At 41.9% G+C, this 16344-nt stretch overlaps 1 protein-coding gene and 1 non-coding gene across 14 annotated transcripts in view; both read left to right on the forward strand.

Annotated features, from left to right (window-relative positions):
* Nucleotides 1-16344, forward strand: part of PDE4D (phosphodiesterase 4D) — a 1488864-nt gene that overhangs the window by 1300420 nt on the left and 172100 nt on the right. The gene's annotated exons all lie outside the window — the stretch shown is intronic.
* Nucleotides 7057-7163, forward strand: LOC112839519 (U6 spliceosomal RNA). The gene has a single exon (XR_003212227.1). It is a non-coding gene; the product is annotated as a U6 spliceosomal RNA (small nuclear RNA).

Consider the following 16344-nt stretch of genomic DNA (forward strand, 5'->3'; position numbering starts at 1 on the left):
CTCAGTCGTCTGTTTGCCTCTCCCCACCTGGAAAAGGTACTACTGACATGCTGCCCAGTGATATTTCAGTATTCGGGAGCCACAGTGAAGAATTAACTGTATTTTCAAAGAATATCCCTTGAATAGGACAGTACTGTGTCTGTAGGTACTGAGCCTGTGATACCTATGGCAGGACCGTTCCATGATCCTCCCAGTGATCAGCAAAGCTACCACCAAAGAGCGGATCTGAACGTCACCCAAGTCCCCTGCAGCCAGTATCCCTTCCTCACTGCCCCGAGTTTGAAAAGGACAGTATTTCCCAAACCCCCTGGACCAAAGAGATCACCAGGGGATGGTGGAAAACAGATGGATTCCCAGACAGTCCAGAACAGAATCTTTGGGAGAAGGCCCACGATCTTTATATTACTAACGAGGGCTCCCGGGTGAACCATTTGGCCGGCCGAATTTGGGTGAATAATGGGATACTGAATGATGTGGGTGAGAGGGCAGAGTACAGCGTTGTCACGGGGTTGCTCATAACTTGCTGGAAAATCACTGTCTTTCTGGAAAGTGCATTGATGACACCCACACCCCCCATGTAACAAACAATGCAGTCTAGGACAAACAAGATACTATGTGTGAAAGTGCTGTATGATTAGGAAGCAAGACGAGGTGATACTATTATCAGCACAAAGCACGTCATCATCGTCGTCATCAGCGGGCTGTCATCGTTGTTATCTCTTGAAATGTATACAAGATTTTAATTAGCCCAGCTTGCTCTTCTCCTAGCAGAAAATGAAGGATCGTGTCCATGTTTGTGTACGGGGGTGGGAGCGGGCTTGGGAAATGTTATGTTTAGTAACTGTATCCTTTTTGTCTTCTTAGACACAGTACCAAGTTTCCTTTAAAAAAAAAAAAAGGAAAGAACAAAAGCTGCATTTTTAAGTCGCTCCCTCTACCCACAAAGTGCTTCCCACCCATGTATGCCTTAGAGAATATTCTAGGCCTACTCAGAAACACATTACTGTGGTGGGGCAAAGTAGTGAAATTTCCTTTGGGTCTAATTTCCCACATTTTACTGGTTAAACACTGAATTGTTTGACTCCATGAATCAATGGGGAGTTCACTTCTAGCAGCCTTCTTCTACCATCTAAGAAAATGTTTTTTCAAACTCCGTTGGATATGTCATGACTACTAATGTTAATAAAAGGTAACATTTTCTGACATTTAGTATGTACTAAAGACTCTACATGCATAATCTCCTTTAAGTCTATGAGAATCCGAGATACAGCTACAAATGACAAAGTATAGGTTACAGTTGACTCAAAGGCATATCTTTAAGGTTTCTCTTCTTAAGATTTATTGACATGTGCACACAAAAACACACCATCTATTGTCATCTGCCTCTCGCCTTGGAGAGTTCTTTCCCAGAAATTTCTTTTCCTGTTCTTCTTTTCTATTTTTTAAAGGAGAGCAGAAAATGAATTTATAGGGTCCTCTTCCTGAATGGCGATGAATGGAGAGTAGGAAAAAGAGAATGGCCAAGGTCTATGGATACAGAGAAACCTTTGGGAAATCCTAAGAACTCAGTTATGTCAGCTAAGGAAAGGACTCCTGCCTGGGACATAGAATTCCTCGAGCATTCTTTAATTCCCACGGTCCTCTTCCTGACTCCTCCGACTGAAGTACGTGTTCAGTGAGAGTGCCCAGGGCAGGAACTTAGGGAAAAGGCTGCATGGTCCGTGTGAGAAGTGCCTCACTCAGATGGACTATGTCAGAAGTTTGGGGGCAGGGGCGCCTGGGTGGCCCAGTGAGTTAAGCGTCCGACTGTTGGTGTCAGCTCAGGTGATGATCTCCGGGTCCTGGGATCAAGCCCCACAACGGGCTCCGCCGCACTCGGCGTGGGGTCTGCTTGGGGTTCTCTCTCTCCCTCCCTCTGCCTCTCCCGCTCATGCTCTGTCTCTCTAAGATTAAATAAATCTTAAAAAAATTTTAAGAGGATGGGGGCAAGGCAGTGCTTGAGACTCAGCACTCCCCTTGCTTCTAGGACCACTCACTATTAACCCCTGAAATAGCAGTTTCTATGGAGTGATGAGATTCACCATCTTTTTGTTGTAGATTTGCCATAGGCTCTTCATACCCATTGTCATTTTCTTGGGTTCTATTTCTAGCCGTGAAATTCCTTGGCTCTCTCTCCCCCCAGACTTCCTCTAGATGTTTCTGATGTTTAAATATCCAGTGTTTTTAGTGTGTTATCCTCTCTCTCTTTTTGTGTTTCTCTCCTGGCATGTCGGCACTCTGGAAGTACTTCTAGTTCACTGTATTTTACATGCCTGGTAACACAAATGAGGGCTTTTGTTGTGTATCTTCTTTCTGATATGTTTCCGATGTTTGCATACTGCACACTGAATTGTCCATGTGGAGAACCTCATTTCTGTGTTCCCTCCTGGCTTTGCTCTTTTTCTCTCTGAGGTGTGAGAGACTGTGTTTAGGCTCTGAGGACCCAGTGAAGCATAAAATACCTCCGCTGAGCTTTAGAACCATCCTCCCAGAGGTTCTCAGAACTGAAAAAGATAAAAATGTGCCCTGTTGATTGACAAAGAGCATTAAGGTAAGAGAAAACAAAAGGGCTTGTAAATGAATTAAGTAGCTGAATAAAAGAGGAAGAAATGAGTCAGGATGAGAGGTCTTTTCTCTAGAGAACCGAGAAGCTGTCTACACTGTTATTTAGCTCACAGACTGGAAAGGGTCTGTAGACCCAGTTCATGAACTTAGGGAAAACTTAGCAGCACGAGAAAGTAGAAGACAGAGTAGTAAAAGAGGAAATGTTTTCCCCATCACTAGGGAAGGGAACAGAACAGGACAGGTCCTGGAACTGAGAGCTCGAAGCTGAGGAGCAGACAAGGGCTTCTGAGATGCCTCAAGTCAGTGACTGTGTGACTAGGTTCTTTAACTAAAATTGTTCACCTAGAAGTAGGCCTAGGTTTTCTTTTCCTGCAGGTTTTTGTTTTGAAAAAAATTCTAAACTGTTACAAGTTTTGTTTGCTCATTTGACATACAGATCAGAACCTAGAGGAGGAAGAGCAGGGGATTGGGGTTTCATGGCTGGTTCTCCTGCTCACCCACTTTGTGATCTTAGACAACTTACTCTATGCCCTGAGTCTTTTCTCTTAAAATGCAGTGAATAACTAGAATAATACCCTCCCAATTGTGAGGATTACACAAGGTAATGTGTGTAGAAAATTTGGCACAGTGTCTGGTAGGCGAAAAGCACCTTATATACTGAAAAGCATTACAAGACTATCTATAGACACTATTGCACTATTCATGTTGATCCTCAAAGTAGTTATCTTTGTAAACTGTACCTTTTTTTAGCCCAACTACCCCTGCTGAGAGCATTTTAGAAATGGTTTTAGAGATATTTCATAGGCCATATTAGGAAAAAGTCACCTGATTGGTTTGCTGCCATGCTTCACTTCTGACCAGAAATATTATTTCCAATATGATTACCAACCCTAGTCAACAAACAGGATGTCAGAATAGCCTGCATCAGGCTAATTCTAGAAATGAATCCATTCCATGGGATAAGACAATTTTGAGGGATTTGAAAGAAATATAGCATGGACTCTGAAGGGAGGCATTCCCAAGACAGTGTCCTAGAATCGTAGAGTGACGGCAACACATGGAATAAGCATATAGTTAGGTTTTCCCAGGGGACACTTTGAAAGAGTCAGCTTCATCTGAAATCTTGTCAGTTTGTGAGGGGAAAGCAATGATCTCTAGGAGTCTTTTTGCCTCTTCAGTCATACCTGGTACAGTCTGTCTTTCTAAAGATCTTCCAAGCCCGTCCCATTCACTGGAAACGGCTCAAAGTCCCAGAGATAAAGGAGAAGGCCAGCGTGTCCCAGCCCACTGGCTTAGAGGGGGACCCAAGCCCTCATCATTTCAACAGAAAGGGCAGCAGAGGAAGTCAACCTGGCATTCTGGCACACGGTGCTTCTCACTGAGTCTATCACATTATCCCTGGGCACTTACTGTGCTTCAACATCCTGTTCTTTGAGGATTCATACCATTCTCTCCTAGGCTGGCTTCTACCCCTCCTTAGATAATGGTGTGTCAGCAGTGATCCTCTGGTTGCAAGGTAAAAACCAACTCTGCTAACTTATGTAAAATAGAATCTAGTAAAATGAAATCTAATCTCCTTAAGTAAAATAGAATATTGGGATAATTTCCAATTCCTGGAGTATTTTTTTTAAAGATTTTATTTATTTATTTGAGAGAGAGAATGAGAGACAGAGAGCATGAGAGGGAGGAGGGTCAGAGGGAGAAGCAGACTCCCCGCTGAGCAGGGAGCCCGATGCGGGACTCAATCCCAGGACTCCAGGATCATAATCTGAGCCGAAGGCAGTCGCCTAACCAACTGAGCCACCCAGGCGCCCTCCAATTCCTGGAGTATTAGTGGGGATGCTGGAGGATCAGGGCTGAAGGAATCAGTTCATCTTCAGAGTGCGAGAAAGGCACAAATAAAGGGAAATTCTCATGGCAGGAGCAACCTAGTGAGCCTCCTGCAACTGTTTTTAGTTTCTTTGTTCATCTATGTCATGTCACATTCCAGGAAGGGGTCTAATTGGTCTAGTTTGGGTCTTGGGTCTTGGCTACAGGAGAACAGGGTATCTGGCTCTTCTGTCAGACTGTGTAATATAATGTAGTACTAAGAGCCTAAATTATGAGGCCAGATTGTGTGGATTCATATCTCAGCTGTGCCGCTTATAGAAGTTTCTCCTCAAACACTTCATTTAGCCTTCCAGAGCCTCAAGTCCCTCATTTTTGAAGTGGGCATAGTAATAGTAATTATCTCGTAAGGAGTTCATGAAAATCGAGGTATTATTTATAAAAAAAAAAAAAACTAAGCACAATGCATGGCACATAGAAAGCACTTGATCATTGTGGGCTATGCTGTTATTAAATTATCCATGGAGACACTAAATAATTTCCTGAAGCAAAGTAGGGTACCATTAGAAAAGGGAAATAAATGTTGGTGGATCAAAAATTATTGTTGATTATAGTGAGATGAGAAGGTTGGCCACAACACACTTTACTTTGTTAATATATATTTCTCAGCAAGCTGCTCTTTATGATATTAAGGTTCTTAGAAATGTGGGTGGCACATGTTCATTAATGTATCCCTGGGAATCTAGTCCATCAGAGGCATGAAATGGACTTAGATGTCTGAAGACAAATGGAAACTCACTGTAGAACACCACACAAACTACTCATTTGGAATGTCAGCATTATCGTGAGGAGGAGGGCACAGCCCCGGGCTGTGGGGAGCTAGACTGAGTGCCACACACTGTGGCAGAGCCAGTCAGATAGAACCTCACTGCCCTCACAGTTGCTGCCTACAAAGCCACTAAGGCACTGAATCTCTTGACTAGATGCTTCCACCTGACCCCCACACTCAGGCAGAGCTTCTGAAGCCAACCCACTTTGGCCTGTGTGTCTAAACCTACCATCTTTGTCCCAACCTTTGACCCCAGACCTAACTCTGGCCCGTCCACCCAACCTCACCATGCCATGTCACCCAACACAAGGAAGGCATTTTGATTGGAAACTGAAAGTAGAAGACCCTTAGTTTACTTTTTTTGAAAGGTGTGTATTTTTTCTTTTTTTTTTTTTTTAAAGATTTTATTTATTTATTTGAGAGATAGAGAGCACGAGAGGGAAGAGGGTCAGAGGGAGAAGCAGACTCCCTGCCGAGCAGGGAGCCCGATGTGGGACTCGATCCCGGGACTCCAGGATCATGACCGGAGCCGAAGGCAGTCGCTTAACCGACTGAGCCACCCAGGCGCCCAGGTGTGTATTTTTTTCCAGGGAAAGAGCTAGGCACGGTGGAGGCTGGCGGGGAGGGAGCAGGGAAGGCAGCTTTGATTTATTCAGTCAATACAGAGAATCCTGGCTATGCCACTTGTTAGCCATTTCACTTTAAGCAACTTATGCTCTGAGCCTCAATTTGTCATCTATAAAATGTAGATCACTAACCAACCTATCTCAGAGAGTTATTATTAGGATTAAATGAAATGAATAAGCACCAAGCCTAGTATCTAGCACATAGTGGGGACTAAAAAAGAAATTCTAATTCTTGAATAAACTTTTTTTTTCTTGAGTGTACAGTGAGTTTCAGAGGTAAATGAATCATCTTTACAATTGGAAGCTTGACATAAAAAAGAACAAGTAAACAACTAAATTTCTCTTAAAATTATTTTCCTTTACTAACTTGTCTTCTATTGTCTGTGTTCATACAAACTCGCTATGCCTGCAAAAATGTTTCCATGGCCAGTTCTTTTCTACATGTTTAAATTCCTAATTGTGCACACAATCTTAGTCACTATATTTTCATGTGCAAGCAATTAAGACTCATTTAACAGCCCTCCCTCTGGAAGGTTTTGTTCTCCATCTGCCATAAATCAGATTCCTTAGGAACATGTTTGATTTTGAAACAATGTGAAAGTACTGTTCATTTTGTTCAAATTTCATTTATGTACCATTTTTTAAAGTGATGTAAATGGACAGCCACAAAAAGCTCAGCAGCTGGTCAAAACAAGACATCAAAGAAACCATTGAAATGGGGCAAAAAATTAAAAAAAAAAGCTAATATGCTAGGACAAAGCCAAATAAAAACCATAGTCTGATAAACATTCCTCAGACACATTTTGCTCATATTTACTTTACAACAGATTTAAAATACAGGAAAATGGGAAGGCACTGCTCTTCCCAGTCTAGAGCTCACAGAATTGTATGTGAGGAAAAACAGCGAAAGAAGCCAGGAGGAAAACAGAAAAGGATTAGATTTGTAAGTGTTTTTGGAGAGACGTGGTACGCAGCTACACATTTAAATAATACTAACAAGACTCAAACAGATTTGTACCACACTTTTGTTCATTTAAAAACCATTGGTAAATATTGTTCTCCCTCACCACAGGTGAAGTCCGTTTTAGTGTGTTCAATGGGCTTCTTTGGATTATCAAAAAGAAGCTAATGTTTGGTCAAATTAAGAGGGAAAAATAATTATTAGGTTCTGTGCTCGTTTCAGCAGCACATACACTAAAATTGGAATGATGCAGAGAAGATTAGCATGGCCCCTGCTTGAGGATGACATGCAAATTGGTGAAGCATTCCTTAATTTTTTTTTTTTAAGAAAAAAGGATTATTAAGTTCTCAACACAAGTACCTGTGAACTGGTAACCAAAATTCAGCAAAAATTTAAGAAGAAAAGGATTGTTTTTTCTTAAAGGTTTTTGAAATTAAATGTCACAGTTTGGATGGAGACGTAGCCCACCGAAAATAGTTTCCTCCACCTAAACGTCCCGTTGTTTGGGGACTTGAAACAAATCACCCACATAGCTAATGCAGTAAATCCCCATTTATATATCAATAGAAAATTTTGTCTTCCAGCTTCCTAAGACTTTATAAGCTGAATTGTTTTGATATCATTTGATGAAAGGTTCTGTAAAAGTTCAAAGTATTGTTGTTGATTTGGGCAGTCACACCTGCACATTTAAAATGCCTTTGTGCAAAGTGTAGCCCAATCTGCTTTCAAATCAGACCTTCAAACAAGGGTAGATTCATGAGTGTGACAGATCCCCCCTTAGGTGTTTCCCTACAAAGAAAAAGTAAAACTGAGAGAGCCACTCCCACCCCACCATCTTTGTCTCTTTGAGCCTAAGCATCAAATGGCACCCCTAAAAAGAGAAGCAGAGAAAACATTAGTACATCTCTGCTGGAGATCTAAAGCAAGATATGGAAGGTCTAATGGAAGGAGCGGCACCTAAGAATTATTAAATAGTTGTTAAGTAAACCGAAGGGAAAAATGGAAACGAAGGGAAACATACTTTAAGAGCAGCTGAGCTCAGAAATCACAGACACATGTTGTCGGCCACTAAAGGAGTTAGTTCCATTTAAGGGTGTAGTTAAGAGTCAAATGAATATTGCACTAAGCATTTAGGGTAGTGGTTCACAAACTTGTTTGTTCATTAGGATCACCTGGGAATCCTTTTAAAATTCCAAAGAGTGAAAGAAGAAAATATAAAAGTTTCAGAGACCAGTTAGAGCACAATAGCGATGTTTAAGAGTAAGGTATAATAATGGCCCTATACTAGCAAAATAGCTAGATCACAGAAATACAGAGCAAGAGATTGTTGCAAATGATGAAAGAACAGGTGTATGGGATTTAGTAACTGGTAATTGTATGATTTTGAGTGGATGTAAAATGGCTCTGACAATATATGAACCCTTATGATCCTTGCTATTATATATAGTATATATAGGATTATATATCGGATAAAAATAGTTTGATGCTTGAATTCCAGTTTGGAATTTAAGGCTGGTTTATCTCAGTGCATAGATTACCTACATTTCATTTAGGAGAAAATGATCCATATGTCAAATATTCTGGGAAACCAAAGTTCATAATCTTATTTTAATCATTTGGAATGAAAATCTTTGAAAGGTATTATGCTCATTCTTAACCTCTTAAAGGCATGCGTTGAATGTAAGGAAATTATTTTTAGTGGCTCTGGTCATGATTATATACATCCACTTTTATACTTCTTTGACATTCACAGATGCCCTTTGGAGCTAATGACCTATGGACTTCTCCCCCAACATTTAAGAGCCCCAAATGTTGCTGCATTTTAACTTCTCATCTGCTGCTCCCAATGATTACCTCTTAACGTTGTTAGTGAACCTGGCTTTAGTGGCCTCTTCTGATCTGCTGCTTCTTTCACCTTGGCAAATCACAGTCCTAGTCATTGCATTGAGTCTAAACTAAGAACAAATGAACTCAAAATAAGAGTGGGGTTGGGGCCAATCCATCTCTGAGGTAAGCTTTAGGGTATTTAATGCATATAACAAATAAGGGTTTGGGGCGCCTGGGTGGCTCAGTCGTTAAGCACCTGCCTTTGGCTCAGGTCATGGTCCCACGGTCCTGGGATCAAGCCCCGCATCGGGCTCCCTGCTCAGCGGGCAGCCTGCTTCTCCCTCTCCCTCTGCCTCTCCCCCTGCTCATGCTCTCTCACTCTGTATCTCTGTGTCTCAAGTGAATAAATTAAAAATCTTTAAAAAAATGAAATTAAAAAAACAAATAAGGTTTTTTTTTAATTTTTTCAATTTGAGTATAGTTGCCACACAGTGTTACATTAGTTTCAGGTGTACGACATAGTGATTCAGCTTCTCGTTATGTTATGCTGTGCTCACCACCAGTGTAGCTCCCACCCGCTGCTGTAAAACGCCGTTACAGTATCATCGACTACGTTCCCTACGCTGTGCCTTTCGTCCCTGTGACTTGTTCATTCCATAACTGGAAGCCTGGGTCTCCCACTCCCCTTCACCCATCTTTCCCATCCCCCACCCCTGTTCCCTCTGGCAGCCATCAGTTTGTTCTCTGTATTTATAGGCCTGATTCTGCTTTTTAACAACTAAGCTTTTAAATGCATTTGTTGACTGTTCTGGTGTTCTCTGCACCTATTTACTGGTACTGAATTGTAGAAGTTCCTGGACAGTTTCTGGGTAAATAGGTTATTACTAAACTACTAGAGCTAATAAAATTAATATTGACTTATCATCAAGCAGTCAACAAAAACATGTTTAATTCTGTACTCTGGGTTTCAGGGAAATGGAAATGAATAAGTTGCAGTCCTACTTGCAAGGACTTAGCAAGATATAATTGTTCATATGAGAAAGATAACCAAGAATCTTAGATACTCTCCAGGATTGTGTCACAGAGAATACGTGTCTTAAGAATTCAGAGGAAGCAAAGATCAAATTCAGATAAGCAATGATATACCTTGAATGCTTTTCAAATACTTTAGGTAAATGTCCCCCCTGGCCAGACTCTCATAAGGGGCGTGTTAACGGATGATCACTACCTAGCCGCAGAGGTTTAGGATTGCTTCCAGCATCCTAGCAATATAGCCCTTTGTAGGAACATTTGCTATTTGCTATTACAAAAGAGAGATGATCCCTTGCGATTTATTTTTTTTTAAGGATTTGTTTATTTGAGAGAGAGAGAGCGAGCAGGTGGTGGGAGGAGCAGAGGGAGAAAGAGAGAGAGAATCTCAAGCAAATTACCCACTGAGCATGGAGCCCAATGCAGGGCTTCATCCCACAACCCCGAGATCATGACCTGAGCCGAAATCAAGAGTTGGATGCCTAACCAACCAAACTACCCAGGCGCCCCTCACTTGTGATTTATTAACATTCCTTCATCCTACATGTGGCCCTAAATTTGGGAAACTTGTAGAAAGAGCAATAACCCTGGGGTCTGGGGACCACAGTTATAATCCCAGCTCTGTCATTAGCTCCCTGTTTAACCTTGGGTCAGTAATTTAAGCTGGTTTTCCATCTGTAAAATGAGGATATTGGACTAGTTGATATCCAAAAATCCAACCAGCTCTTTCTTGTTTTCTTTTTTATTTTTTAAAAAATGCATGCTTCTGATTGCCTTTCTATAATTATATTTTCTGTATAATTATATTTCCCTAAGAAGTGAATAAAAGATACACTAAGTCAATGTATGTGAATTCCATTTTCCCCAATATAGATCCTGTAGAGAATATCCATGACACCCACCATTTGCTCTTGAATTTTCAACAAAGAGTTAAAAGAAAATTCTGGCTCCCCTGGCTAGTCATGTTCTCCAGTTGGCAGAAGTCTTCGTGTGAACTTGATGGTTGCCTAGAGCAACAAAATATTAGGGACAGAAACATGTTCAGGGACTTGATTGTATAAGTGACTCAGAGCTGAGAGACCTTTTCCAGCTTGACTGGAGCCCATACTTAGCTAGAGTGGGTATTTGTCTATGCCTGTCTGCGCCACTCCGCTGACTGGGAGGTGCCTGTTATTTTGCTTCCAGAATACAGAAGCCAACCTTGAAACCTGCAGAGGGGTTAACTGGTCAGAAGGCAATCTTCATGTAGCACATCTCGCACATGAGAGATCATTAAGACTAGTAAATACAAACAAGATGAAGAGGCTGACTGTGGGCTTTGAAGAGCACAGACCAAGAACATTTTAAGAACTCAATAAAATTCAATGTAAGAGCTACTCTTCAAAGCCAATTATCCCTTTTGAGTTAGGACAGCCCACTGGAGGACCTGTTCACAAAAATCAATATCCCTATCCTTCTCTTTGTTGAAGCCAGACATCTCTAACTATGCTCTAAGTTAAAATGTGAAGTTAAAAAAAAAAGTTTTTCTATTCCTAAACTCCTAAATCCTCAGGTCATCCCCTCCCTGTGCCATGAGTCTGGCTCCATAATACCAATTACTCCAGCTTGTTAAGGAAGTTATTAGCATCATGTCTGCAACTTCTAGTCAGTGTTGCCTGCAGTATGAAATGGAAGGAGAAGTATTAGCCAAGTCTCGTTACCTGAAGTCCTCCGTCTTTAGCTATTTAACTAGGTCCCATCTTACGTGTTTCCTTGGTGTTATTTTTATACCCAGTACACATTCTTCCCACTTGCACATGAGCAAGTTCATTATGATAATAACAGCAATCATATACTTTTACTTTTTATCCTGATTGAATATTTATTGTGTGTCTTCATGATCAGAAACTGACCTTCTCGGTTTGGACATTATGGATTGTAATGAATGTTCTTTTTGAGTGATTGGAAACATAGTCCTCAACTTACACAGTTTACATAGTAACTCTTATCCGCATAACCATAGCAGCTGTTTGGAAACATGGCTTCGGATCACTTGTTTGCAAATGTCTTTTTCCGTACAATCCTGGATGGAGTGGGACCCATATACGTTACTTGACATGCGAAACACATGTGACCCTGGCAAATGATTCGGCTGACCTTGAAAACTCCAGCTGCTTAGTCACTTTAAAAACAAAGCAATACAAGTGATTTACTAGGCTTGGACTTAGACCATTTTATGCCAACCGATGGGAATTCTGACCCTTCAGGGAAGGAAAAAAAAATGTGTAAGACAGTGGAAATGTGTCATGCTGGGTGTTAATGTTGTCATTAATTTTAGTACATTTCTTTACAAAAAGTGCAGCGACGACTGTCACAGGAAAAAAGCAATAACATTGCTGTGGCTTTCTTTTATTTTAAAAAAATTTAATGAAGAAATCCAAGTTTTAGCTTTTGTGTCCTCTCCTTTCAAATCAAGAGCAGTCTGTAATCTTCTAGAAAGACCAAAGCTTCTTTGCTTATTGTAAAATGTGTGCCCTGCTTGGCATTGGGTGGTGGAAGGTTAACATCCTCTGCCAAGGCAGCCTTCTAAGTGTTCTGGTCACTGTGTGTGCGTGCTATTGTAGCTGGACTTTGGTTCAGCAGGAATGAAAGAGACCTGAAAAGTTACGCTTTAATCGAGATAGAAGTTTATTTCTCTTTCCTGTAAAAAAGACCTGGAGTGGGCAGTCCAGGCTGGTACAGCTGCTCTAACATCATTAGGGACCTACGATTTTTTCAGCTAATTCCTCCACCATATAGGCTTTGCCTCCATGGTCCAAGATAACGTCTAGAAAGCTCTAGTCATCACATCTAAATTGCCAGCACAGCCCCTCCTTTGGAAGAGAATTCCCAGAAACCCCACATAATGCTTCTATTTATAGCTTCTTTGGCTCACTTAGCTACCTGCCACATCTAGCTGCAAAGGACCCTGGGAAATAGAATATGTTCTCTGGCAATCCCCTAATTCGGGGATTTCAGGCTCCTTTCCTCTCCTTCTTGCTTACCCAGGCTCTCTCTCAATTCCACGCCATCCTGATCTCCTTACACCTCGCAGGAAAAACCCAGCACTGTCAGTTTCAGGAATTGCCTGCTCCACTTCCTTATCTGAACTCTTGGCGGGAAAAATCCACATGACTTCAAGCTGGAATTGGAGTAAAGTCAAGGCTGTCCCCTTGGCTGGACCCTCAGTGCCACTTGACACTTTATCCTTGCTCTCTGCCCTCTCTTACTTCCCTTGGTGCTTATTCTAACCTTCCTTCCCCTTGTCAAGCCTCCTGACCCCGCAGCTGCTCACCACTTTGCAGCAAATGCCTTTACTTGCTGCCTAATGAAGAAAGTCACTATAAGGATATGAACTTCCTCAGGTCTGCGTCCTCTTAGTGACACCCATACCCATCCTTTTCTCCCTTCTGGTCTCAGCAGGTGATGTGTCCCTTCCCTTTCCTGGCTCTAAGGCAACCTCTGCCTCTGTGCCCTGGGCCCTTTCTTCTCAGTACCTCCAGGACCTTGCTCCCACTTTTTCCTTTCTTTTTCTCACATCTGCAATCTCTCTTTTTCTTCTGCCTCTTTCCCTAGTCATTTCTCTCAGTCTTTTTTTTTTTTTTAAAGATTTTATTTATTTATTCGACAGAGAGAGAGAGAGAGCGAGAGAGGGAACACAAGCAGGGGTGGGTAGGAGAGGGAGAAGCAGGCTTCCCGCAGAGCAGGGATCCCGATGCGGGGCTCCATCCCAGGGCCCTGGGGTCATGACCTGAGCCGAAGGCAGATGCTTATTGAATGAGCCACCCAGGTGCCCCCATGTCTCTCAGTCTTCAAAAACAAGACAAAACAATAGCAAAGCCCAGTGACAGACCCCTTGTTGATCCCTTAGCTCATTCCTTTTTCCCTTCTTGGCCAAGCTGCTCCCCCTTCTCACCTCCCAGGCACCACCCAAGCCATGGTAGGTGGACTTTCTCATACACCTGTGCTCCCACCGCCCTCACCACAGTGTCCAGGGAGCTCCTTTTCGCCTTCTCTGCTCTGATTCTGAGAGACCTTCCTCTGAAACCCTCCCCTTATTCAATTACTTGCTAAGCCTTTATTCAACACAAATTTATTAGGAACCATTCTCTCCCGAATGATTCTACTCTCTTCTTTTCTTGCTGCTCCGAATATCCTTTCTCTTTTTTTTTATTATTATTTTTTAAATTTTTTTATTGTTATGTTAATCACCATACATTACATCATTAGTTTTTGGTGCAGTGTTCCATGATTCATTGTTTGTGCATAACACCCAGTGCTCCATGCAGAACGTGCCCTCTTTAATACCCATCACCAGGCTAACCCATCCCCCCACCCCCCTCCCCTCTAGAACCCTCAGTTTGTTTCTCAGAGTCCATCGTCTCTCATGGTTCGTCTCCCGCTCCGATTATCCTAGACTGAAACTTGGACATCATATACCTCTCCATCAAATAAATAACTATCTTTTTATTTTACTTTCTAAATATTTGTCAAATCTGTGCTCTCCTCTCCACCCCACTGATCCTTCTCCAGTTCAGGTACTCATCAGCTCTCCCCAGATTACTGCAGGAGTCCCTGAAATAGTATTTTGAAACCGTCAGTTGCATTTGGCATTTTATAAAAAAAAAAATTATAGTATCTAGGGTAAATATTGTTTTATGATATTGTTAACATACACACAAATACTCACAGCTATTTCACCAGGAAAATGTATATCTTAGTATATATCAAAAAATTTGAGAACCACTTTCTTAAATAGTGTATCTTTGGTGTATTCCCCTTAGCTCTGCCTTCTGCAGTGCAACCACATTGATATAGTTGAAAAATTAGTCTGAAAATGGCATTGCCCTGCTTAAAACCCTTCTGTACCTCCCATCAGGCACCAGATAAAATCTTATCTCCTTGGCAGTGGGTACCCAAGACCCACCTGACTCTTCCAGCAGCAAATTTCTCCCACCCATAGATAACATGTTTCACAGCTCTCTATGTTTGCTCCTTCTCTTCTCTTCATCTAGAACTCACTTTACTCTCTTAATTGCCTGGCTCACTTCACCTCGTTCTTTGGGTAAGGTGACACCTGAGTCCAAGCCCTGTCGTCTTCCCCAGGCTGGGTCAGGACCTTCTCTGTGTTTCCATAACGTGCATACCTACCTCCAGCTTAACTCTAATGAAATTTTTTTTAAAACTTTATTTATTTGAGAGAGAGAGCGAGGGGACGGGCCAAGGGAGAGGGAGAGAATCTCAAGCAGATTCCCCACCAAGCATGGGGAGGGCTCGATCTCACGACCCTGGGATCAGGATCTGAGCTGAAATCCAAGAGTTGGACGTTTAACCAACTGAGCCACCCAGGCGCCCCTCTAGTAAAATTGTTCTAAAAATTGTAGTTTATGCCTCTTTATTCCCATACAGCCTGTCCATTACTATGTCAGTTCTTTTGTTGTGTTTTCATGCAGCGTCTAGTGCTAGAATACCATCTTGTTTGACTTGTGTGTCCAATAGTCCTGGGGTCAAGAGGTCCTTATGTATCTCTTCTCGGAACGTCTCAAAATGTCTATTAAGTAGAATCTGGAAGCCAAACAGAGGGCAGTAGACACCAACGTTGAAAACTGTTTCTCCTGCACAAGAAGGAAAGTGGAATAAAACTGCCTCTTAACCCCTTTGACAGAAGAGAATAACTCGAAAGAAGGAAAGGATGGATGACTTCCGTATTGTCATACCCCTGAATCGGAATGAGGAAAATGTGCGAAGCGGTGCCAGTACTGGCCTATTGTTCACTGGCCAATATTTTAAATAAGTCCCATGGTCCTCCAAAAGGGCATGTTTATATGAAAAAGATAAAACTCCTTTTGGCTTATTCTGAATGGCATTTAAGAGTAGGCTCACTCACGGTCAGTGAAGGTAAACCTCTCACCTCACTGCCCCCGGCAGGTCCGGGAGCCCACCATTTACCCAGCTTTGTGGAAATACCAGGGAGGCATGTCCGTGATTGACAAGTACTCAGCTCTGTGCCAGGTGCACTTTGGAGCTTCTGTGTGATGAGTGTAAAGAGTTTTTTCCTTCTGATTTGGGCTGTGGCTTCATTTCTCCTCCCTAATGTAAGAATAGATCTCTTTGATATCTTCTTCATACTTTACCTACGGCTCCACTTTTCTTCTTCCTTTCCTCGAGAGGGTGAGAACAACTCCATAGTGCCTTCCTTTTATGCTTTGGGCCAATTCCATTGTGTTGTTTTATGGTCTTGGGCTTAGAGCTGCCTCAGTACTCAACACTAGCCCTGGACCATGAGACTAATGAGAAAAGCAAAATGACTTCAAGTAAAAGGAAGTGGTTCGTGTTGTGGAGAGAAACTTGGAAATACACCACCAAGAACACTAGGTGCTCTATTCTCCCTACAGGCTACAGCTGGGTTTGCACATTTCAAAATAACCATTCAGTTCATTTAGTTCCATCAAACGGCTAGTCAATACAGTAAGGAGGAAGGGAAAATAAGTGGGTTTTTTGGATGACTGGTTTAGCATCATGTAACCTTGATCTTACTCATTTCTGAGGAATAATTTCAACTCTTAAAAGAAATACAACCTATTGCAGGTTAGTTTAATACAAAAATACATTTAAAAAGGTAT

Source organism: Callorhinus ursinus, unplaced genomic scaffold (genome assembly GCF_003265705.2).
Source record: "Callorhinus ursinus isolate GAN/ISIS: 27379988/994484 unplaced genomic scaffold, GSC_fseal_2.0 scaffold23, whole genome shotgun sequence".
NCBI classification, from domain to species: Eukaryota; Metazoa; Chordata; class Mammalia; order Carnivora; family Otariidae; genus Callorhinus; species Callorhinus ursinus.